Source organism: Schistocerca americana, chromosome X (assembly GCF_021461395.2).
Source record: "Schistocerca americana isolate TAMUIC-IGC-003095 chromosome X, iqSchAmer2.1, whole genome shotgun sequence".
In the NCBI taxonomy this organism is placed as follows: Eukaryota; Metazoa; Arthropoda; class Insecta; order Orthoptera; family Acrididae; genus Schistocerca; species Schistocerca americana.
The window spans coordinates 21005025-21031277 of NC_060130.1; positions in this window are offsets into that span (position 1 = coordinate 21005025).

The following is a 26253-nucleotide window of genomic DNA, read 5'->3' on the forward strand; positions in this document are numbered from 1 at the left end:
TGATTTGAACCATTCCTGTGACACTAGTTATAGATTCCGATGCTTCACGACAGGTTTACTGTATCCCTTGGACCTTATTATTGGCAATGAAACACCGAATTTGCATCGGAATTGAATACGAAATGCACAATGCCGACTTAAGTACAAGAAGACTGATTCTTCTTACTGACTGTGCTTTGAACCATTCCTTCGACACCACTTTTCGATTCTGATGCTTCACCTCATGTTTACTGTATCCCTGTGACCTTCTTATTGACGATGAAAAACAGAAATTGCATCGGAATTAAATAGAAAAGGCACAATGCCGACTTAAGTACAAGAAGACTGACTCTTCTTACTGTCTCTGTTTTGAACCATTCCTGTGACACTAGTTATAGATTCGGATGCCTCACTTCAGGTTTACTGTATCCCTTGGCCTTTCTTATTGACGATGAAACACAGAAATTGCATCGGAATTAAATAGAAAAGGCACAATGCCGACTTAAGAACAAGAAGACTGACTCTTCCTACTGTCTCTGTTTTGAACCATCCCTGTGACACTAGTTATAGATTACGATTCTTCACTTCAGGTTTACTGTATCCCTCTGACCTTCTAATTGACGATAAAACACAGAAATTGCATCGGAATTAAATACAAAAGGCAAAATGCCGACATAGGTACAAGAAGACTGACTCTTCCTATTATCTATGTTTTGAAGCATTCCTGTGACACTAGTTACAGATTCCGATGCTTCACTTCAGGTTTACAATATCCCTCTGACCTTCTTATTGACGATGAAACACAGATATTGAATCAGAATCAAATAGAAAAAGTACAATGAAGACTTAAGTACAAGAAGACTGACTCTTCTTACTGTCTATGCCTCGAACCATTCCTGTGACACTAGTTATAGTTTCCGATGTTTCACTTCAGGTTTACTGTATCCCTTGGACATTCTTATTGACGATGAAACACCGAAATTGCATCGGAATTGAATACGAAATGCAGAATGCCAACTTAAGTACAAGAAGACTGACTCTTCTTAATGACTATGTTTTGAATCACTCCTGTGAAACCGCTTATTGATTCCGATGCTTCACTTCAGGTTTACTGTATCCCTGTGACCTTCTTATTGACGATGAAACACATAAATTGCATCGGAATTAAATACAAAAGGCACAATGCCGACTCAAATACAAGATGACTGGCTCTTGTTACTCTCAATGTTTTGAACCTTTCCTGTGAGACCTGTTTTAGATTCCGATGCTTCACTTCAGGTTCACTGTATTACTTGTACCTTCCTATTGACGACGAAACACAGAAATTACATCGGAATTAAATTGAAAAGGCACAATGCCGACTTATGTACAAGAAGACTGACTCTTCATACTGTCTATGATTTGAACCATTCCTGTGACACTAGTTGTAGATTCCGATGCTTCACGACAGGTTTACTGTATCCCTTGGAACTTATTATCGCAATGAAACACCGAATTTGCATCGGAATTGAATACGAAATGCACAATGCCGACTTAAGTACAAGAAGACTGATTCTTCTTACTGACTGAGCTTTGAACCATTCCTTCGACACCACTTTTTGATTCTGATGCTTCACCTCATGTTTACTGTATCCCTCTGACCTTCTTATTGACGATGAAACACAGAAATTGCATCGGAATTAAATAGAAAAGGCACAATGCCGACTTAAGTACAAGAAGACTGACTCTTCTTACTGTCTCTTTTTTGAACTATTCCTGTGACACTAGTTATAGATTCCGATGCCTCACGTGAGTTTTACTGTATCCCTCTGACCTTCTTATTCACGATGAAACACATAAATTGCATCGGAATTAAATACAAAAGGCACAATGCCGACTCAAATACAAGATGACTGGCTGTTGTTACTCTCAATGTTTTGAGCCTTTCCTGTGAGACCTGTTTTAGATTCCGATGCTTCACTTCAGGTTCACTGTATTACTTGTACCTTCCTATTGACGACGAAACACAGAAATTACATCGGAATTATATAGAAAAGGTACAATGCCGACTTAAGTACAAGAAGACTGGCTCTTCTTAATGACTATGTTTGAACATTTCCTGTGAGACAAGTTTTAGATTCCGATGCGTTGCCATATGTTTACTGTATCCCTTGGACCTTCTTATTGACGATGAAACACAGAAATTGCATCGGAATTAAATACAAAAGGCACAATGCCGACTTAAGTACAAGAAGACTGACTCTTCCTACCGCCTATGCTTTGAACCATTCCTGTGACACTAGTTATAGATTCCAATGCTTCACTTCAGGTTTACTGTATCCCCCTGACGTTATTATTAATGATGAAACACAGAAATTGCAACAGAATTAAATAGAAAAAGGCACAATGCCGACTTAAGTACAAGAAGACTGACTCTTCCTTCTGGCTATGTTTTGAACCATTCCTGTGACACTAGTTTTTGATTCCGATGCTTCACATCAGGTTTTCTGTATCCCTTGGACCTTCTTATTGACGATGAAACACCGAAATTGCATCGGAATTAAATACGAAAGCCACAATTACGACTTAACTACAAGAAGACTGACTCTTCCTACTGTCTATGTTTTGAACCATACCTGTGACACTAGTTATAGATTCCGATGCTTCACTTCAGTTTTACTGTATCCCTCCGACCTTCTTATTGACGATAAAACATAGAAATTGCATCGGAATTAAATACAAAAGGCACAATGCCGACTTAAGTACAAGAATACTGACTCTTCTTACTGACTATGTTTTGAACCATTCCTGTGACACTAGTTATCGATTCCGAATTCTCACTTCAGGATTACTGTATCCCTTGGACCTTCTTATTTATGATGAAACACAGAAATTGCATCGGAATTAAATACAAAAGGCTCAATGCCGACTTAAGTACAAGAAGACTGACTCCTCCTACTGTCAATGTTTTGAACCATTCCTGTGACACTAGTTATAGATTCCAATACTGCACTTCAGGTTTACTTTATCTTCTGACCTTATTATTGATGATGAAACACAGAAATTGCATCGGAATAAATAGAAAAAGCACAATGCCGACTTAAGTATAAGAAGACCGACTCTTCCTACTGCCTATGTTTTGAACCATTCCTGTGACACTAGTTAAAGATTCCGATGCTTCACTTCAGGTTTACTGTATCCCTCTGACCTTCTTATTGACGATGAAACACAGAAATTGCATCGGAATTAAATAGAAAAAGCACAATAACGACATAAGTACAAGAAGTCTGACTCCTCTTACTGACCATGCTTTGAACCATTCCTGTGACACTAGTTATAGCCTCCGATGCTACACTTCAGGTTTACTGTATCCCTCTGACCTTCTTATTGATGATGAAACACAGAAATTGCATCGGAATTAAATAGAAAAGGCACAATGCCGAATTATGTACAAGAAGACTGACTCTTCATACTGTCTATGATTTGAACCATTCCTGTGACACTAGTTATAGATTCCGATGCTTCACGACAGGTTTACTGTATCCCTTGGACCTTATTATTGGCAATGAAACACCGAATTAGCATCGGAATTGAATACGAAATGCACAATGCCGACTTAAGTACAAGAAGACTGATTCTTCTTACTGACTGTGCTTTGAACCATTCCTTCGACACCACTATTTGATTCTGATGCTTCACCTCATGTTTACTGTATCCCTCTGACCTTCTTATTGACGATGAAACACAGAAATTGCATCGGAATTAAATAGAAAAGGCACAATGCCGACTTAAGTACAAGAAGACTGACTCTTCTTACTGTCTCTGTTTTGAACCATTCCTGTGACACTAGTTATAGATTCGGATGCCTCACTTCAGGATTACTGTATCCCTTGGACTTTCTTATTGACGATGAAACACAGAAATTGCATCGGAATTAAATAGAAAAGGCACAATGCCGACTTAAGAACAAGAAGACTGACTCTTCCTACTGTCTCTGTTTTGAACCATCCCTGTGACACTAGTTATAGATTCCGATTCTTCACTTCAGGTTTACTGTATCCCTCTGACCTTCTTATTGACGATAAAACACAGAAATTGCATCGGAATTAAATACAAAAGGCACAATGCCGACATAGGTACAAGAAGACAGACTCTTCCTATTATCTATGTTTTGAAGCATTCCTGTGACACTAGTTACAGATTCCGATGCTTCACTTCAGGTTTACAATATCCCTCTGACCTTCTTATTGACGATGAAACACAGATATTGAATCAGAATCAAATAGAAAAAGTACAATGCCGACTTAAGTACAAGAAGACTGACTCTTCTTACTGTCTATGTTTTGAACCATTCCTGTGACACTAGTCATAGTTTCCGATGTTTCACTTCAAGTTTACTGTATCCCTTGGACATTCTTATTGACGATGAAACACCGAAATTGCATCGGAATTGAATACGAAATGCAGAATGCCAACTTAAGAACAAGAAGACTGACTCTTCTTAATGACTATGTTTTGAACCACTCCTGTGAAACCACTTATTGATTCCGATGCTTCACTTCAGGTTTACTGTATCCCTGTGACCTTCTTATTGACGATGAAACACAGAAATTGCATCGGAATTAAATAGAAAACGAACAATGCCGACTTAAGTACAAGAAGACTGACTCTTCTTACTGGCTCTGTTTTGAACCATTTCTGTGACACTAGTTATAGATTCCGATGCCTCACTTCAGGTTCACTGTATCCCTTGGACTTTCTTATTGAGGATGAAACACATATATTGCATCGGAATTAAATACAAAAGGCACAATTCCGACTTAAGTACAAGAAGACTGACTCTTCCTACTGTCTATGTTTTGAACCATCCCTGTGACACTAGTTATAGTTTCCGATGCTTCAATTCAGGTTTACTGTATCCCTCTGACCTTCTTATTGACGATAAAACACAGAAATTGCATCGGAATAAAATACAAAAGGCACAATGCCGACTTAAGTACAAGAAGACTGACTCTTCTTACTGACTAAGTTTTGAACCATTCCTGTGACACTAGTTATCGATTCCGAATTCTCACTCAGGTTTACTGTATCACTTGGATCTTCATATTTATGATGTAACACAGAAATTGCATCGGAATTAAATACAAAAGGCACAATGCCGACTTAAGTACAAGAAGACTGACTCTTCCTACTCTCAATGTTTTGAACCATTCCTGTGACACTAGTTATAGATTCCAATGCTTCACTTCAGGTTTACTGTATCCCTCTGACCTTATTATTGATGATGAAACACAGAAATTGCATCGGAATTAAATAGAAAAAGCACAATGCCGACTTAAGCATAAGAAGACTGACTCTTCCTACTGGCTATGTTTTGAACCATTCCTGTGACACTAGTTATAGATTCCGATGCTTCACTTCAGATTTACTGTATCAATCTGACCTTCTTATTGACGATGACACACAGAAATTGCATCGGAATTAAATACAAAAGGCACAGTGCCGACTCAAGTAAAAAAAGACTGACTCTTCTTACTGACATTGTTTTGATCCATTCCTGTGACACTCGTTATAGATTCCGATGCCTCACTTCAGATTTACTGTATCGATCTGACCTTCTTATTGACGATGACACACCGAAATTGCATCGGAATTTAATACGAAATGCACAATGCCGACTTAAGTACAAGAAGACTGACTCTTCTTACTGACTATGCTTTGAACCATTCCTGTGACACCACTTATTGATTCCGATGCTTCACTTCAGGTTTACTGTATCCCTCTGACCTTCTTATCGACCATGGAACACAGAAATTGCATCGGAATTAAATAGAAAAGGCACAATGCCGACTTAAGTACAAGAAGCCTGACTCTTCTTACTATCTCTGTTTTGAACCATTCCTGTGACACTAAATATAGATTCCGATGCCTCACTTCAGGTTTACTGTATCCCTTGGACTTTCGTATTGACGATGAAACACAGAAATTGCATCGGAATTAAATACAAAAGGCACAATGCCGACTTAAGTACAAGAAGACTGACTCTTCCTACTGTCTATGTTTTGAACCATTCCTGTGACACTAGTAATAGATTCCGATGCTTCACTTCAGGTTTAGTGTATCCCTCAGACTTTCTTATTGACGATGAAACACAGAAATTGCATCGGAATTAAATAGAAAAGGCACAATGCTGACTTAAGTACAAGAAGACTGACTCTTCTTACTGTCTATGATTTGAACCATTCCTGTGACACTAGTTATAGATTCCGATTCTTCACTTCAGGGGTACTATATCCCTTGGTACTTCTTATTGACGATGAAACACAAAAATTGCATCGGAATTAAATACAAAAGGCACAATGCCGACTTAATTACAAGTAGACTGACTCTTCCTACTGTCTATGTTTTGAACCATTCCTGTGACACTAGTTATAGATTCTGATGCTTCACTTAAGGTTTACTGTATCCATCTGACCTTCTTATTGACGATGAAACACAGAGATTGCATCGGCATTAAATACAAAAGGCACAATGCCGTCTTAAGTACAAGAAGACTGACTCTTTCTACTGTCTATGTTTTGAACCATTCCTCTGACTCTAGTTATAGATTCCGATGCTACACTTTAGGTTTACTGTATCCCTGTGACCTTCTTATTGACGATGAAACACTGAAATTGCATCGGAAGTAAATAGAAAAGGCACAATGCCGACTTATGTACAAGAGGACTGACTCTTCTTACTGACTATGTTTTGATCCATTCCTGTGACACTAGTTATAGATTCCGATTCTTCACTTCAGGTGTACTGCATCCCTTGGACCTTCTTATTGCCGATAAAACACAGAAATTGCATCGAAATTAAATAGAAAAGGCACAATGCCGACTTAAGTACAAGAAGAGTGACTCTTCTTACTGACTATGTTTTGAACCTTTCCTGTGACACTAGTTACAGATTCAGATGCCTCACTTCATATTTACTGTATTCCTTGGACCTCCTTATTGACGATGAAACACAGAAATTGCATCGGAATTAAATACAAAAGGCACAATGCCGACTTTAGTACAAGAAGACTGACTCTTCTTACTGACTATGTTTTGAACCATTCCTGTGACACTAGTTATAGATTCCGATGCCTCACTTCAGGTTTACTGTATCCCTCTGACCTCCTTTTTGACGATGAAACACAGGAATTGCATCGGAAATAAATAGAAAAGGCACAATGCCGACTCAAGTACAAGGAGATTGACTCTTCCTACTCTCTATGCTTGAACCATTCCTTTGTCACTAGTTATACATTCCGATGCTTCACTTCAGATTTACTGTATCCCTCTGACCTTCTTATTGACGTGAAACACAGAAATTGCATCGGAATTAAATAGAAATGGCACAATGCTGACTTAAGTACAAGAAGACTGACTCTTCTTACTGACTATGTTTTGAACCATTCCTGTGACACTAGTCATAGATTCCGATGCTTCACTACAGGTTTATTGTATCCCTTATACCTTCTTATTGATGATGAAACACCGAAATTGAATCGGAATTACATACGAAAGGCACAATGCCGACTTAAGTACAAGAAGACTGACTCTTCTTACTGACTATGTTTGAACTTTTCCTGTGAAACCAATTATTGATTCCGATGCTTCACTTCAGGTTTACTGTATCCCTCTGACCTTCTTAATGACGATGAAACACAGAGACTGCGTCGGAATTAAATAGAAAAGGCACAATGACGACTTAAGTACAAGAAGACTGACTCTGCTTACTGTCAATGTTTTGAACCATTCATGTGACACTAGTTATAGATTCCGATGCCTCACTTCAGGTTTACTGTATTCCTTGGACCTTCTTATTGACAATATAACACAGAAACCGCATCGGAATTAAATACAAAAGGCACAATGCCGACTTAAGATCAAGAAGACTGACTCTTCCTACTGTCTATGTTTTGAACCAATCGTGTGACACTAGTTATGGAGTCCGATGCTTCACTTCAGGTTTACTGTATCCCTCTGACCCTCTTGTTGACGATGAAACACAGAAATTGCATCGGAATGAAATAGAAAAGGCACAATGCCGACTGAAGTACATGAAGGCTGATTCTTCCAACAGTCTATGTTCTGAATCATTACTGTGACACTAGTTATGCATTCCGATGACTCACTTCAGGTTTGCTGTATTCCTCTGACCTTCTTAATGTCAATGAAACACAGAAATTGCATCAGAATTAAATAGAAAAGGCACAATGCCGACTTAAGTACAAGAAGACTGACTCTTCTTACTGACTATGTTTGAACCATTCCTGTGACACTAGATATAGACTCCGATGCCTCACTTCAGGTTTACTGTATCCCTTTGACCTTCGTATTGATGATGAAACACAGAAATTGCATCGGAATGAAATAGAAAAGGCACAATGCCGACTTAAGTACAAGAAGACTGACTCTACTAACTGTCTATGTTTTGAACCGATCCTGTGACACTAGTTATAGATTACGATGCTTCACTTCAGGTTTACTGAATCCCTTGGACCTTCTTAATGACGATGAAACACAGAAATTGCATCGGAATTATATACGAAAGGCACAGTGCCGACTTAACTACTAGAAGACTGGCTCTCCTTACTGACTATGTTTGGAACCATTTCTGTGACACCACTTGTAGATTCCGATGCTTCACTTCAGGTTTACTGTATCCCTCTGACCTTCTTATTGACGATGAAACACAGAAATAGCATCGGAATTAAATAGAAAAGGCACATAGCCGACTTAAGTACAAGAAGACTGACTCTTCTTACTGTCTATGTTTTGAACCATTCCTGTGACACTAGTTATAGATTCCGATGCTTCACTTCAGGTGTACTGCATCGCTAGGACCTTCTTATTGACGATGAAACACATAAATTGCTTCGGAATTAAATTGAAAAGGCACAATGCCAACTTAAGTACAAGAAGACTGACTTTTCTTACCGACTATGTTTTGAACCATTCCTGTGATACTAGTTATAGATTCCGATGCCTCACTTCAGGTTTACTGTATCCCTTGGACCTTCTTATTGACGATGAAACACAGAAATTGCATCGGAATTGAATACAAAATGCACAATGCTGACTTAAGTACAAGAAGACTGACTCTTCTTACTGTCTATGATTTGAACCATTCCTGTGACACTAGTAACAGATTCCGATGCTTCACTTCAGGTGTACTATATCCCTTGGAACTTCTTATTGACGATGAATTACAAAAATTGCATCGGAATTAAATACAAAAGGCAGAATGCCAACATAAATGCAAGTAGACTGACTCTTTCTACTGTCTATGTTTTGAACCATTCCTGTGACACTAGTTATAGGTTCCGATGCTACACTTCAGGTTTACTGTATCCCTGTAACCTTCTTATTGACGATGAAACACTGAAATTTGCATCGGAAGTAAATAGAAAAGGCACAATGCCGACTTAAGTACAAGAGGACTGACTCTTCTTACTGACTATTTTTGAACCATTCCTGTGACACTAGTTATAGATTCCGATTCTTCACTTCAGGTTTACTGTATCCCTTGGACCTTCTTATTGACGATGAAACACAAAAATTGCATCGGAATTAAATTCAAAAGTCACAGTGCCGACTTAAGTACATGTAGACTGACTTTTCCTACTATGTATGTCGTGAACCATTCCTGTGACACTAGTTATAGATTCCGATGCTTCACTTCAGGTTTATTGTATCCCTTGGACCTTCTTATTGACGATGAAACACCTAAATTTCATCGGAATTAAATACGAAACACAATGCCGGCTTAAGTACAAGAAGACTGACTCTTCTTACTGACTATGTTTGAACCATTCCTGTGACCCCACTTATAGATTCCGATGCTTCACTTCAGGTTTACTGTATCCCTCTGACCTTCTTATTGACGATGAAACACAGAGATTGCGTCGGAATTAAATAGAAAAGCCACAATGCCGACTTAAGTACAAGAAGACTGACTCTTCTTACTGTCTATTTTATGAACCATTCCTGTGACACTAGTTATAGATTCCGAAGCTTCACTTCAGGTGTACTGCATCCCTTGGACCTTCTTATTGCCAATAAAACACAGAAATTGCATCGGAATTAAATAGAAAAGGCACAATGCCGACTTAAGTACAAGAAGACTGACTCTTCCTACTGACTATGTTTTGAATCATTCCTGTGACACTAGTTATACATTCCGATGCTTCACTTCAGGTTTACTGTATCCCTCTGACCTTCTTTTCGACGATGAAACACAGGAATTGCATCGGAAATAAATACAATAGGCACAATGCCGAATCAAGTAGAAGAAAACTGACTCTTCCTACTGTCTATGCTTTGAACGATTCCTGTGACACTAGTTATACATTCCGATGCTTCACCTCAGGTTTACTGTATCGCTCTGACCTTCTTATTGACGATGAAACACAGAAATAGCATCGGAATTAAATAGAAAAGTCACAATGCCGACATAAGAACAAGAAGACTGACTCTTCCTACTGTCTATGTTTTGAACGATTCCAGTGACACTAGTTATAGATTCCGTTGCTTCACTTCAGGTTTACTGAATCCCTCTGACCTTCTTATTGACGATGAAACACAGAAATTGCATCGGAAATAAATAGAAAAGGCACAATGTCGACTTAAGAACAAGAAGACTTACTCTTCTTACTGACTATGTTTGAACCATTCCTGTGACACTAGTTATAGATTCCGATTCTGCACTTCAGGTTTACTGTATCCCTTGGAACATCTTATTGACGATGAAACACAGAAATTGCATCGGAAATAAATAGAAAAGGCACAATGGCGACTTAAGTACAAGAAGACTGACTCTTCTTACTGACTACGTTTTGAACCGTTCCTGTGACACTAGTTATAGATTCCGATGCCTCACTTTAGGTTTACTGTATTCCTTGGACCTTATTATTGACGATAAAACACAGAAATTGCATCGGAATTAAATACAAAAGGCACAATGCCGACTTATGAACAAGAAGACTGACTCTTCCTACTGTCTATGTTTTGAACCAATCGTGTGACACTAGTTATGGATTCCGATGCTTCACTTCAGGTTTACTGTATCCCTCTGACCTTCTTGTTGACGATGAAGCACAGAAATTGCATCGGAATTAAATAGAAAAGGCACAATGCAGACTTAAGTACAAGAAGACTGATTCTTCCTACAGTCTATGTTTTGAATCATTCCTGTGACGCTAGTTATACATTCCGATGGTTCACTTCAGGTTTGCTGTATCCCTCTGACCTTCCTACTGACGATGAAACACAGAAATTGCATCGGAATTAAATACAATAGGCACAATGCCGACTTAAGTACGAGAAGACTGACTCCTCCTACTGTCACTGTTTTGAACCATTCCTGTGACACTAGTTATGAATTCCGATGCTTCACTTCAGGTTTACTGTATCCCTCTGACCTTCTTATTGACGATGAAACACAGAAATTGAATCGGAATTAAATAGAAAATGCACAATGCCGACTTAAGTACATGAAGACTGATTCTTCCAACTGTCTATGTTTTGAATCATTCCTGTGACACTAGTTATACATTCCGATGCTTCACTTCAGGTTTACTGTATCCCTCTGACCTTCTTTTTGATGATGATACACAGGAATTGCATCGGAAATAAATACAAAAGGCACAATGCCGAATCAAGTAGAAGAAGACTGACTCTTCCTACTGTCTATGCTTTGAACGATTCCTGTGACACTAGTTATACATTCCGATGCCTCACTTCAGGTTTACTGTATCCCTCTGGCCTTCGTATTGACGATGAAACACAGAAATGGCATCGGAATTAAATAGAAAAGTCGCAATCCCGACTTAAGAACAAGAAGACTGACTCTTCCTACTGTCTATGTTTTGAACCATTCCAGTGACACTAGTTATAGATTCCGTTGCTTCACTTCAGGTTTACTGTATCCCTCTGACCTTTTTATTGACGATGAAACACAGAAATTGCATCGGAAATAAATAGAAACGGCACAATGGCGACTTAAGTACAAGAAGACTGACTCTACATACTGTCTATGTTTTGAACCAATCGTGTGACACTAGTTATGGATTCCGATGCCTCACTTCAGGTTTACTGTATCCCTCTGACCTTGTTGTTGACGATGAAACTCAGAGATTGCGTCGGAATTAAATAGAAAAGGCACAATGCCGATTTAAGTACAAGGAGACTGACTCTTCTTACTGTCTCTGTTATGAACCATTCCTGTGACACTAGTTATAGATTCCGATGCTTCACTTCAGGTGTACTGCATCCCTTGGACCTTATTATTGCCGATAAAACACAGAAATTGCATCGGAATTAAATACGAAAGGCACAATGCCGACTTAAGTACAAGAAGACTGATTCTTCCTACTGTCTATGTTTTGAATCATTCCTGTGACACTAGTTATACATTCCGATGCTTCACTTCAGGTTTACTGTATCCCTCTGACCTTCTTTTTGACGATGAAACACAGGAATTGCATCGGAAATAAATACAAAAGGCACAATGCCGAATCAAGTAGAAGAAGACTGACTCTTCCTACTGTCTATGCTTTGAACGATTCCTGTGACACTAGTTATACATTCCGATGCCGCACTTCAGGTTTACTGTATCCCTCTGGCCTTCGTATTGACGATGAAACACAGAAATGGCATCGGAATTAAATAGAAAAGTCACAATGCCGTCTTAATAACTAGAAGACTGACTCTTCCTACTGTCTATGTTTTGAACCATTCCAGTGACACTAGTTATAGATTCCGTTGCTTCACTTCAGGTTTACTGTATCCCTCTGACGTTCTTATTGACGATGAAACACAGAAATTGCATCGGAAATAAATAGAAAAGGCACAATGGCGACTTAAGTACAAGAAGACTGACTCTTCTTACTGACTACGTTTTGAACCATTCCTGTGACACTAGTTATAGATTCCGATGCCTCACTTCAGGTTTACTGTATTCCTTGGACCTTATTATTGACGATAAAACACAGAAATTGCATCGGAATTAAATACAAAAGGCACAATTACAAACAGTATTGTAAGGTGCTTAAAAAAGTTATTAGGAAGGCAAAAAGTATGTGGTATGCAGATAGAATAGCTAAGTCTCAGGATAAAATTAAAACCATATGGTCAGTCGTAAAGGAAGTGGCTGGTCTGCAGAGACAGGTCGAGAATATAGAATCAGTGCGTAGTGGGGATGTCCGTGTTACTGATAAGTCGCATATATGTACAGTACTTAATAATCACTTTCTGAATATAGCAGGTGAACTAAATAGAAACCTAGTCCCAACAGGGAATCATATAGCGCTCTTAGAAAAAAGTGTTCCGAGACTGTTACCTGAAATGCTCCTCCATGATACTGACAAGAGGGAGATTGAGTTAATAATTAAATCACTAAAGACCAAGAACTCTCATGGATATGACGGGGTATCTAGCAGAATACTGAAGTATTGTTCCACGTATGTTAGCTCAGTACTTAGCCATATCTGTAACTTTTCCTTTAGGAGTGGTCGGTTTCCTGACCGATTAAAGTACTCGGTAGTGAAGCCACTTTATAAAAAGGGAGACAGGGATAATGTTGACAATTATAGACCTATTTCTATGCCATCAGTGTTTGCTAAAGTTATTGAGAGGGTTGTATATACAAGGTTACTGCAGCATTTAAATTCACATAATTTGCTGTCAAATGTACAGTTTGGTATTAGAAACGGTTTAACAACTGAAAATGCTATAGTCTCTTTTCTCTGTGAGGTTTTGGACGGATTAAATAAAAGGTTGCGAACGTTAGGTGTTTTCTTTGATTTAACGAAGGCTTTTGACTGTGTTGACCACAAAATATTACTGCAGAAGTTGGAACATTATGGAGTAAGGGGAGTAGCTTACAACTGGTTCGCCTCCTACTTTAAGAACAGAAAGCAGAAGGTAATCCTCCGCAATATTGAGAGTGGTAATGATGTTCAGTCCCAATGGGGCACTGTTAAATGGGGCGTTCCCCAAGGGTCGGTGCTGGGGCCACTGCTGTTCCTTATTTATGTAAATGATATGCCTTCTAGTATTACAGGTGATTCAAAAATATTTCTGTTTGCTGATGACACCACCTTGGTAGTGAAGGATCTTGTGTGTAATATTGAAACATTATCAAATAATGTAGTTCATGATATAAGTTCGTGGCTTGTGGAAAATAATTTGATGCTAAATCACAGTAAGACTCAGTTTTTACAGTTTCTAACCCACAATTCAACAAGAACTGACATTTTAATCAGACAGGATGGGCATGTTATAAGCGAGACGGAACAGTTCAAGTTCCTAGGCGTACAGATAGATAGTAAGCTGTTGTGGAAAGCCCATGTTCAGGATCTTGTTCAGAAACTAAATGCCGCTTTATTTACCATTAGAACAGTATCTGAAATAAGTGACATTTCAACACGAAAAGTAGTATACTTCGCATATTTTCATACGCTTATGTCATATGGTATTATTTTTTGGGGTAATTCTTCTGATTCAAAAAGGGTATTTTTGGCTCAAAAACGGGCTGTTCGAGCTATGTATGGTGTAAGTTCGAAAACCTCTTGTCGACCCCTATTCAATAGTCTGGGAATTTTGACATTGCCCTCACAGTATGTATTTTCTTTAATGTCGTTTGTTGTTAGCAATATTAGCTTATTCCCAAGAGTTAGCAGCTTTCACTCAGTTAATACTCGGCAGAAATCAAATCTGCATGTGGAATGCACTTCCTTGACTCTTGTGCAGAAAGGAGTGCAGTATTCTGCTGCATCCATTTTCAATAAGCTACCACAAGAACTCAAAAATCTTAGCAGTAGCCCAAACACTTTTAAGTCTAAACTGAAGAGTTTCCTCATGGTTCACTCCTTCTATTCTGTCGAGGAGCTCCTGGAAGAGATACAAAATTAAGCAAATTCCAGTGTACATTTTTGATTTCTTTATTTAAACTAACGACTTGTCGCCTGAATATGTTTCTTATATTTCATTTTATCTGTTTCTACAATCGTGTTATAATTTCATGTATTGACTCGTTCCATGACCATGGAGACTTCTCCTAAATGTGGTCCCACGGAACAATAAATAAATAAATAAATAAATAAATAAATAAACAATGAGGACTTACGAACAAGAAGACTGACTCTTCCTACTGTCTATGTTTTGAACCAATCGTGTGACACTAGTTACGGATTCCGATGCTTCACTTCAGGTTTACTGTATCCCTCTGACCTTCTTGTTGACGATGAAGCACAGAAATTGCATCGGAATTAAATAGAAAAGGCACAATGCAGACTTAAGTACAAGAAGACTGATTCTTCCTACAGTCTATGTTTTGAATCATTCCTGTGACGCTAGTTATACATTCCGATGGTTCACTTCAGGTTTGCTGTATCCCTCTGACCTTCTTATTGACGATGAAACACAGAAACTGCATCGGAATTAAATACAATAGGCACAATGCCGACTTAAGTACGAGAAGACTGACTCTTCCTACTGTCACTGTTTTGAACCATTCCTGTGACACTAGTTATAGATTCCGATTCTTCACTTCAGGTTTACAGTATCCCTTGGACCTTCCTATTGACGATGAAACACAAAAATTGCATCGGAATTAAATACAAAATGCACAATGCAGATTTAAGTACATGTAGACTGACTCTTCCTACTCTCTATGTTTTGAACTATTCCTGTGACACTAGTTATAGATTCCGATGATTCACTTTAGGTTTACTGTATCCCTCTGACCTTCTTATTGATGATGAAACACAGAAATTGCATCGGAATTAAATAGAAAAGGCACAATGCCGACTTAAATACAAGAAGACTGACTCTTCCTACTGTCTACGTTTTGAATCATTCCTGTAACACAAGTTATAGTTTCCGATGCATCGCATCACGTTTACTGTATCCCTCTGACCTTCTTGTTGACGATGAAACACAGAAATTGCATCGGAATTAAATACGAAAGGCACAATGACTACTTAAGTACAAAAAGACTGACTCTCCCTACTGTCTATGTTTTGAACCATTCCTGTGACACTACTTATAGATTCCGATGCTTCACTTCAGGTTTACTGTATCCCTCTCACCTTCTTATTGACGATGAAACACACAAATTGCATCGGAATTAAATAGAAAAGGCACAATGCCGACTTAAGTACATGATGACTGATTCTTCCAACTGTCTATGTTTTGAATCGTTCATGTGACACTAGTTATACATTCCGATGATTCACTTCAGGTTTACTGTATCCCTCTGACCTTCTTTTTGACGATGAAACACAGGAATTGCATCGGAAATAGATACAAAAGGCACAATGCCGAATCAAGTAGATGAAGACTGACTCTTCCTACTGTCTATGCTTTGAACGATTCCTGTGACACGAGTTATACATTCCGATGCTTCACTTCAGGTTTACTGTATCCCTCTGACCTTCGTATTGACGATGAAACACAGAAATGGCATCGGAATTAAATAGAAAAGTCACAATGCCGACTTAATAACAAGAAGACTGACTCTTCCTACTGTCTATGTTTTGAACCATTCCAGTGACACTAGTTATAGATTCCGTTGCTTCACTTCAGGTTTACTGTATCCCTCTGACCTTCTTATTGACGATGAAACACAGAAATTGCATCGGAAATAAATAGAATAGGCACAATGGCGACTTAAATACAAGAAGACTGACTCTTCTTACTGACTACGTTTTGAACCATTCCTGTGACACTAGTTATAGATTCCGATGCCTCACTTTAGGTTTACTGTATTCCTTGGACCTTATTATTGATGATAAAACACAGAAATTGCATCGGAATTAAATACAAAAGGCACAATGCCGACTTATGTACAAGAAGACTGACTCTTCCTACTGTCTATGTTTTGAACCAATCGTGTGACACTAGTTATGGATTCCGATGCTTCACTTCAGGTTTACTGTATCCCTCTGACCTTCTTGTTGACGATGAAGCACAGAAATTGCATCGGAATTAAATAGAAAAGGCACAATGCAGACTTAAGTACAAGAAGACTGATTCTTCCTACAGTCTATGCTTTGAATCATTCCTGTGACGCTAGTTATACATTCCGATGGTTCACTTCAGGTTTGCTGTATCCCTCTGACCTTCTTATTGACGATGAAACACAGAAATTGCATCGGAATTAAATACAATTGGCACAATGCCGACTTAAGTACGAGAAGACTGACTCTTCCTACTGTCACTGTTTTGAAAAATTCCTGTGACACTAGTTATGAATTCCGATGCTTCACTTCACTTTTACTGTATCCCTCTGACCTTCTTATTGATGATGAAACACAGAAATTGAATCGGAATTAAATAGAAAATGCACAATGCCGACTTAAGTACATGAAGACTGATTCTTCCAACTGTCTATGTTTTGAATCATTCCTGTGACACTAGTTATACATTCCGATGCTTCACTTCAGGTTTACTGTATCCCTCTGACCTTCTCTTTGATGATGATACACAGGAATTGCATCGGAAATAAATACAAAAGGCACAATGCCGAATCAAGTAGAAGAAGACTGACTCTTCCTACTGTCTATGCTTTGAACGATTCCTGTGACACTAGTTATACATTCCGATGTCTCACTTCAAGTTTACTGTATCCCTCTGGCCTTCGTATTGACGATGAAACACAGAAATGGCATCGGAATTAAATAGAAAAGTCACAATGCCGACTTAAGAACAAGAAGACTGACTCTTCCCACTGTCTATGTTTTGAACCATTCCAGTGACACTAGTTATAGATTCCGTTGCTTCACTTCAGGTTTACTGTATCCCTCTGACCTTTTTATTGACGATGAAACACAGAAATTGCATCGGAAATAAATAGAAAAGGCACAATGGCGACTTAAGTACAAGAAGACTGACTCCACATACTTACTACGTTTTGAACCATTCCTGTGACACTAGTTACAGATTCCGATGCCTCACTTCAGGTTTACTGTATTCCTTGGACCTTATTATTGACGATAAAACACAGAAATTGCATCGGAATTAAATACAAAAGGCACAATGCCGACTTACGAACAAGGAGACTGACTCTTCCTACTGTCTATGTTTTGAACCAATCGTGTGACAGTAGTTATGGATTCCGATGCTTCACTTCAGGTTTACTGTATCCCTCTGACCTTCTTATTGACGATGAAACTCAGAGATTGCGTCGGAATTTAATAGAAAAGGCACAATGCCGATTTAAGTACAAGGAGACTGACTCTTCTTACTGTCTATGTTATGAACCATTCCTGTGACACTAGTTATAGATTCCGATGCTTCACTTCAGGTGTACTGCATCCCTTGGACCTTATTATTGCCGATAAAACACAGAAATTGCATCGGAATTAAATACAAAATGCACAATGCCGACTTAAGTACAAGAAGACTGACTCTTCCTACTGTCTATGCTTTGAACCAATCCTGTGATACTAGTTATGAATTCCGATGCTTCACTTCAGGTTTACTGTATCCCTCTGACCTTCTTATTGACGATGAAACACAGAAATTGCATCGGAATTAAATAGAAAATGCACAATGCCGACTTAAGTACATGAAGACTGATTCTTCCAACTGTCTATGTTTTGAATCATTCCTGTGACACTAGTTATACATTCCGATGCTTCACTTCAGGTTTACTGTATCCCTCTGACGTTCTTTTTGACGATGGAACACAGGAATTGCATCGGAAATAAATACAAAAGGCACAATGCCGAATCAAGTAGAAGAAGACTGACTCTTCCTACTGTCTATGCTTTGAACGATTCCTGTGACACTAGTTATACATTCCGATGCCTCACTTCAGGTTGACTGTATCCCTCTGGCCTTCGTATTGACGATGAAACACAGAAATGGCATCGGAATTAAATAGAAAAATCACAATGCCGACTTAATAACTAGAAGACTGACTCTTCCTACTGTCTCTGTTTTGAACCATTCCAGTGACACTAGTTTTAGATTCCGTTGCTTCACTTCAGGTTTACTGTATCCCTCTGACCTTCTTATTGACGATGAAACACAGAAATTGCATCGGAAATAAATAGAAAAGGCACAATGTAGACTTAAGTACAAGAAGACTGACTCTTCTTACTGACTACGTTTTGAACCATTCCTGTGACACTAGTTATAGATTCCGATGCCTCACGTTAGGTTTACTGTATTCCTTGGACCTTATTATTGACGATAAAACACAGAAATTGCATCGGAATTAAATACAAAAGGCACAATGCCGACTTAAATACAAGAAGACTGACTCTTCCTACTGTCTACGTTTTGAGTCATTCCTGTAACACTAGTTATAGATTCCGATGCCTCGCATCACGTTTACTGTATCCCTCTGACCTTCTTGTTGACGATGAAACACAGAAATTGCATCGGAATTAAATACGAAAGGCACAATGACTACTTAAGTACAAAAAGACTGACTCTCCCTACTGTCTATGTTTTGAACCATTCCTGTGACACTAGTTATAGATTCCGATGCTTCACTTCAGGTTTACTGTATCCCTCTGACCTTCTTATTGACGATGAAACACACAAATTGCATCGGAATTAAATAGAAAAGGCACAATGCCGACTAAAGTACATGAAGACTGATTCTTCCAGCTGTCTATGTTTTGAATCATTCCTGTGACACTAGTTATACATTCCGATGCTTCACTTCAGGTTTACTGTATCCCTCTGACCTTCGTTTTGACGATGAAACACAGGAATTGCATCGGAAATAAATACAATAGGCACAATGCCGAATCAAGTAGAAGAAGACTGACTCTTCCTACTGTCTATGCTTTGAACGATTCCTGTGACACTAGTTATTCATTCCGATGCTTCACTTCAGGTTTACTGTATCCCTCTGACCTTCTTATTGACGATGAAACACAGAAATTGCATCGGAAATAAATAGAAAAGGCACAATGTCGACTTAAGAACAAGAAGACTGACTCTTCTTACTGACTATGTTTGAAGCATTCCTGTAACACTAGTTATAGATTCCGATCCTTCACTTCATATTTATAGTATCCTTTGGACCTTCTTATTGACGATGAAACACCGAAATTTCATCGGAATTAAATACGAAAGACACAGTGCCGACTTAAGTACAAGGAGACTGACTCTTCTTACTGTCTATGTTATGAACCATTCCTGTGACACTAGTTATACATTCCGATGCCTCACTTCAGGTTTACTGTATCCCTCTGGCCTTCGTATTGACGATGAAACACAGAAATGGCATCGGAATTAAATAGAAAAGTCACAATGCCGACTTAAGAACAAGAAGACTGACTCTTCCTACTGTCTATGTTTTGAACCATTCCAGTGACACTAGTTATGGATTCCGATGCCTCACTTCAGGTTTACTGTATTCCTTGGACCTTATTATTGACGATAAAACACAGAAATTGCATCGGATTTAAATACAAAAGGCACAATGCCGACTTACGAACAAGAAGACTGACTCTTCCTACTGTCTATGTTTTGAACCAATCGTGTGACACTAGTTATGGATTCCGATGCTTCACTTCAGGTTTACTGTATCCCTCTGACCTTCTTATTGACGATGAAACTCAGAGATTGCGTCGGAAATTAATAGAAAAGGCACAATGCCGATTTAAGTACAAGGAGACTGACTCTTCTTACTGTCTATGTTATGAACCATTCCTGTGACACTAGTTATAGATTCCGATGCTTCACTTCAGGTTTACTGTATCCCTCTGACCTTCTTATTGACGATGAAACACAGAAATTGCATCGGAATTAAATAGAAAATGCACAATGCCGACTTAAGTACATGAAGACTGATTCTTCCAACTGTCTATGTTTTGAATCATTCCTGTGACACTAGTTATACATTCCGATGCTTCACTTCAGGTTTACTGTATCCCTCTGACCTTCTTTTTGACGATGAAACACAGGAATTGCATCGGAAATAAATACAAAAGGCACAATGCCGAATCAAGTAGAAGAAGACTGATTCTTCCTACTGTCTATGCTTTGAACGATTCCTGTGACACTAGTTATACATTCCGATGCCTCACTTCAGGTTTACTGTATCCCTCTGGCCTTCGTATTGACGATGAAACACAGAAATGGCATCGGAATTAAATAGAAAAGTCACAATGCCGACTTAATAACAAGAAGACTGACTCTTCCTACTGTCTATGTTTTGAACCATTCCACTGACACTAGTTATAGATTCCGTTGCTTCACTTCAGGTTTACTGTATCCCTCTGACCTTCTTATTGACTATGAAACACAGAAATTGCATCGGAAATAAATTGAAAAGGCACAACGGCGACTTAAGTACAAGAAGACTGACTCTTCTTACTGACTACGTTTTGAACCATTCCTGTGACACTAGTTATAGATTCCGATGCCTCACTTTAGGTTTACTGTATTCCTTGGACCTTATTATTGACGATAAAACACAGAAATTGCATCGGAGTTAAATACAAAAGGCACAATGCCGACTTTTGAACAAGAAGACTGACTCTTCCTACTGTCTATGTTTTGAACCAATCGTGTGACACTAGTTATGGATTCCGATGCTTCACTTCAGGTTTACTGTATCCCTCTGACCTTCTTGTTGACGATGAAGCACAGAAATTGCATCGGAATTAAATAGAAAAGGCACAATGCAGACTTAAGTACAAGGAGACTGACTCTTCTTACTGTCTATGTTATGAACCATTCCTGTGACACTAGTTATAGATTCCGATGCTTCATTTCAGGTGTACTGCATCCCTTGGACCTTATTATTGCCGATACAACACAGAAATTGCATCGGAATTAAATACAAAACGCACAATGCCGACTTAAGTACAAGAAGACTGACTCTTCCTACTGTCTATGCTTTGAACCAATCCTGTGACACTAGTTATGAATTCCGATGCTTCACTTCAGGTTTACTGTATCCCTCTGACCTTCTTATTGACGATGAAACACAGAAATTGAATCGGAATTAAATAGAAAATGCACAATGCCGACTTAAGTACATGAAGACTGATTCTTCCAACTGTCTATGTTTTGAATCATTCCTGTGACACTAGTTATACATTCCGATGCTTCACTTCAGGTTTACTGTATCCCTCTGACCTTCTTTTTGACGAAGAAACACAGGAATTGCATCGGAAATAAATACAAAAGGCACAATGCCGAATCAAGTAGAAGAAGACTGACTCTTCCTACTGTCTATGCTTTGAACGATTCCTGTGACACTAGTTATACATTCTGATGCCTCACTTCAGGTTTACTGTATCCCTCTGGCCTTCGTATTGACGATGAAACACAGAAATGGCATCGGAATTAAATAGAAAAGTCACAATGCCGACTTAATAACTAGAAGACTGACTCTTCCTACTGTCTATGCTTTGAACCATTCCAGTGACACTAGTTATAGATTCCGTTGCTTCACTTCAGGTTTACTGTATCCCTCTGACCTTCTTATTGACGATGAAACACAGAAATTGCATCGGAAATAAATAGAAAAGGCACAATGGCGACTTAAGTACAACAAGACTGACTCTTCTTACTGACTACGTTTTGAACCATTCCTGTGACACTAGTTATAGATTCCGATGCCTCACTTCAGGTTTACTGTATTCCTTGACCTTATTATTGACGATAAAACACAGAAATTGCATCGGAATTAAATACAAAAGGCACAATGCCGACTTACGAACAAGAAGACTGACTCTTCCTACTGTCTATGTTTTGAACCAACCCTGTGACACTAGTTACGGATTCCGATGCTTCACTTCAGGTTTACTGTATCCCTCCGACCTTCTTGTTGACGATGAAGCACAGAAATTGCATCGGAATTAAATAGAAAAGGCACAATGCAGACTTAAATACAAGACGACTGATTCTTCCTACAGTCTATGTTTTGAATCATTCCTGTGACGCTAGTTATACATTCCGATGCTTCACTTCAGGTTTGCTGTATCCCTGTGACCTTCTTATTGACGATGAAACACAGAAATTGCATCGGAATTAAATACAATAGGCACAATGCCAACTTAAGTGCGAGAAGACTGACTCTTCCTACTGTCACTGTTTTGAACCATTCCTGTGACACTAGTTATAGATTCCGATTCTTCACTTCAGGTTTACAGTATCCCTTGGATCTTACTATTGACGATGAAACACAAAAATTGCATCGGAATTAAATACAAAATGCACAATGCAGATTTAAGTACATGTAGACTGACTCTTCCTACTCTCTATGTATTGAACTATTCCTGTGACACTAGTTATAGATTCCGATGATTCACTTTAGGTTTACTGTATCCCTCTGACCTTCTTATTGATGATGAAACACAGAAATTGCATCGGAATTAAATAGAAAAGGCACAATGCCGACTTAAATACAAGAAGACTGACTCTTCCTACTGTCTACGTTTTGAATAATTCCTGTAACACTAGTTATAGATTCCGATGCCTCGCATCACGTTTACTGTATCCCTCTGACCTTCTTGTTGACGATGAAACACAGAAATTGCATCGGAATTAAATACGAAAGGCACAATGACTACTTAAGTACAAAAAGACTGACTCTCCCTACTGTCTATGTTTTGAACCATTCCTGTGACACTAGTTATAGATTCCGATGCTTCACTTCAGGTTTACTGTATCCCTCTGACGTTCTTATTGACGATGAAACACAGAAATTGCATCGGAAATAAATAGAAAAGGCACAATGGCGACTTAAGTACAAGAAGACTGACTCTTCTTACTGACTACGTTTTGAACCATTCCTGTGACACTAGTTATAGATTCCGATGCCTCACTTTAGGTTTACTGTATTCCTTGGACCTTATTATTGACGATAAAACACAGAAATTGCATCGGAATTAAATACAAAAGGCACAATGCCGACTTAGATACAAGAAGACTGACTCTTCCTACTGTCTACGTTTTGAGTCATTCCTGTAACACTAGTTATAGATTCCGATGCCTCGCATCACGTTTACTGTATCCCTCTGACCTTCTTGTTGACGATGAAACACAGAAATTGCATCGGAATTAAATACGAAAGGCACAATGACTACTTAAGTACAAAAAGACTGACTCTCCCTACTGTCTATATTTTGAACCATTCCTGTGACACTAGTTATAGATTTCGATGCTTCACTTCAGGTTTACTGTATCCCTCTGACCTTCTTATTGACGATGAAACACGGAAATTGCATCGGAATTAAATAGAAAAGGCACAATGCCGACTAAAGTACATGAAGACTGATTCTTCCAACTGTCTATGTTTTGAATCATTCCTGTGACACTAGTTATACATTCCGATGCTTCACTTCAGGTTTACTGTATCCCTCTGACCTTCTTTTTGACGATGAAACACAGGAATTGCATCGGAAATAAATACAATAGGCACAATGCCGAATCAAGTAGAAGAAGACTGACTCTTCCTACTGTCTATGCTTTGAACGATTCCTGTGACACTAGTTATTCATTCCGATGCTTCACTTCAGGTTTACTGTATCCCTCTGACCTTCTTATTGACGATGAAACACAGAAATAGCATCGGAATTAAATAGAAAAGTCACAATGCCGACATAAGAACAAGAAGACTGACTCTTCCTACTGTCTATGTTTTGAACCATTCCAGTGACACTAGTTATAGATTCCGTTGCTTCACTTCAGGTTTACTGAATCCCTCTGACCTTCTTATTGACGATGAAACACAGAAATTGCATCGGAAATAAATAGAAAAGGCACAATGTCGACTTAAGAACAAGAAGACTTACTCTTCCTACTGACTATGTTTTGAACCATTCCTGTGACACTAGTTATAGATTCCGATTCTGCACTTCAGGTTTACTGTATCCCTTGGAACATCTTATTGACGATGAAACACAGAAATTGCATCGGAATTAAATAGAAAAGGCACAATGCCGACTTAAGTACAAGAAGACTGACTCTTCTTACTGACTATGTTTGAAGCATTCCTGTAACACTAGTTATAGATTCCGATGCTTCACTTCATATTTATAGTATCCCTTGGACCTTCTTATTGACGATGAAACACCGAAATTTCATCGGAATTAAATACGAAAGACACAGTGCCGACTTAAGTACAAGAAGACTGACTCTTCTTACTGACTATGTTTAAACCATTCCTGTGACACCACTTATAGATTCCGATGCTTCACTTCAGGTTTACTGTATCCCTCTGACCTTCTTATTGACGATGAAACTCAGAGATTGCGTCGGAATTAAATAGAAAAGGCACAATGCCGACTTAAGTACAAGGAGACTGACTCTTCTTACTGTGTATGTTATGAACCATTCCTGTGACACTAGTTATACATTCCGATGCCTCACTTCAGGTTTACTGTATCCCTCTGGCCTTCGTATTGACGATGAAACACAGAAATGGCATCGGAATTAAATAGAAAAGTCACAATGCCGACTTAAGAACAAGAAGACTGACTCTTCCTACTGTCTATGTTTTGAACCATTCCAGTGACACTAGTTATGGATTCCGATGCCTCACTTCAGGTTTACTGTATTCCTTGGACCTTATTATTGACGATAAAACACAGAAATTGCATCGGATTTAAAGACAAAAGGCACAATGCCGACTTACGAACAAGAAGACTGACTCTTCCTACTGTCTATGTTTTGAACCAATCGTGTGACACTAGTTATGGATTCCGATGCTTCACTTCAGGTTTACTGTATCCCTCTGACCTTCTTATTGACGATGAAACTCAGAGATTGCGTCGGAAATTAATAGAAAAGGCACAATGCCGATTTAAGTACAAGGAGACTGACTCTTCTTACTGTCTATGTTATGAACCATTCCTGTGACACTAGTTATAGATTCCGATGCTTCATTTCAGGTGTACTGCATCCCTTGGACCTTATTATTGCCGATAAAACACAGAAATTGCATCGGAATTAAATACAAAACGCACAATGCCGACTTAAGTACAAGAAGACTGACTCTTCCTACTGTCTATGCTTTGAACCAATCCTGTGACACTAGTTATGAATTCCGATGCTTCACTTCAGGTTTACTGTATCCCTCTGACCTTCTTATTGACGATGAAACACAGAAATTGAATCGGAATTAAATAGAAAATGCACAATGCCGACTTAAGTACATGAAGACTGATTCTTCCAACTGTCTATGTTTTGAATCATTCCTGTGACACTAGTTATACATTCCGATGCTTCACTTCAGGTTTACTGTATCCCTCTGACCTTCTTTTTGACGAAGAAACACAGG